This window comes from Colobus angolensis, unplaced genomic scaffold (genome assembly GCF_000951035.1).
Source record: "Colobus angolensis palliatus isolate OR3802 unplaced genomic scaffold, Cang.pa_1.0 Scaffold71, whole genome shotgun sequence".
Taxonomy (NCBI): Eukaryota; Metazoa; Chordata; class Mammalia; order Primates; family Cercopithecidae; genus Colobus; species Colobus angolensis.
Genome location: NW_012120821.1, coordinates 10,268,963 through 10,270,171, shown reverse-complemented (window position 1 = coordinate 10,270,171; position 1,209 = coordinate 10,268,963). Strand labels below are relative to the sequence as shown.

Genomic DNA, 1,209 nt, shown 5'->3' with positions numbered 1-1,209 from the left:
CTATAGGAAACTGATAAGGGCTGGGTGTCTCATTTGCATAAGGTGTGAATTTCTAGTAGCTCTACCCCATGCTCCTTTTTTTTTTTTTTTTTTTTTAGACGGAGTCTCGCTCTGTCTCCCGGGCTGGAGTGCAGTGGCCGGATCTCAGCTCACTGCAAGCTCCGCCTCCCGGGTTTACGCCATTCTCTTGCCTCAGCCTCCCGAAGTGCTGGGATTACAGGCGTGAGCCACAGCGCCCTGCCGGTAGTGTGTTAACTATACAAAAAAAGACACTACACAGTTTAAAAAAAAATCTTACAAAGCCTTACATTTCCATTTTTTTCTTTAAAAGGAGTGAGTTGCATACAGGGGGGTTAAATGCCTTATAGACAAGAAAAGAAACTGCGCTAGAACCAACTTATTCATCATCATCTTCTTCATCTTCCTCCTCCTCCTGCTCCTCCTCTTCATCTTCCTCATCTTCCTCCTCTTCCTTCTTTTTCTTGCTTTTTTTCAGCCTTGACAACTCCCTTTTGCTGCATCAGGCTTTCCTTTAGCTTGATATGCAGCAATATCCTTTTCGTATTTTTCCTTCAGCTTTGCAACTTTCTTTTCAGAAGGCTGCTTTGCCATCTGCAGCAGTGTCATTCCACATCTCTCCCATTTTTTTGCAACATCACCAATGGACAGGCCAGGATGTTCTCCTCTGATTTTTGGGTGATACTCAGAGCAGAACAGAAAAAAGGTTGAAGGAGGCCTCTTGGGTGCATTGCAATCCTTGAACTTATTTTTTGTCTCCCCTTTAGGAGGGATGTAGGTTTTCATTTCTCTTTCATAATGGGCACTGTCCGCCTTTGCTGTATCTTCAAATTTTCCCTTCCCTTTAGCAGACATGGTCTTCCACCTCTCTGAGCACTTCTTAGAAAACTCTGAGAAATTGACTGAAGCATCTGTGTGCTGCTTCTTATGCTTCTCCAGACAAGCTTGCACAAAAAATGCATATGATGACATTTTGCTTCTCAGCTTCTTAGGATCTCCTTTGCCCATGTTTAGTTATTTCTCCTCAGCAAGGCAGAGTCGCCCAGTGCCCATCTGGCTCTCACTTGCCCCAGTGCTGTCTCTATGAAGCTCAATGTACTGCAATGACTGTGCAGCTTGGTTTTTCAGGCTGTTCTTTTGTTTGCCTGCCTCACCAGTTTCTTCCCTTCTCCTCTCTCATTCACCCTTCTT

General features: G+C 44.5%; 1 pseudogene; it reads right to left on the bottom strand.

Annotated features, from left to right (window-relative positions):
* Positions 1-246: 246 nt before the first annotated feature.
* Positions 247-1,026, bottom strand: LOC105501428 (annotated as a pseudogene).
* Between the last annotated feature and the right edge of the window lie 183 nt (positions 1,027-1,209).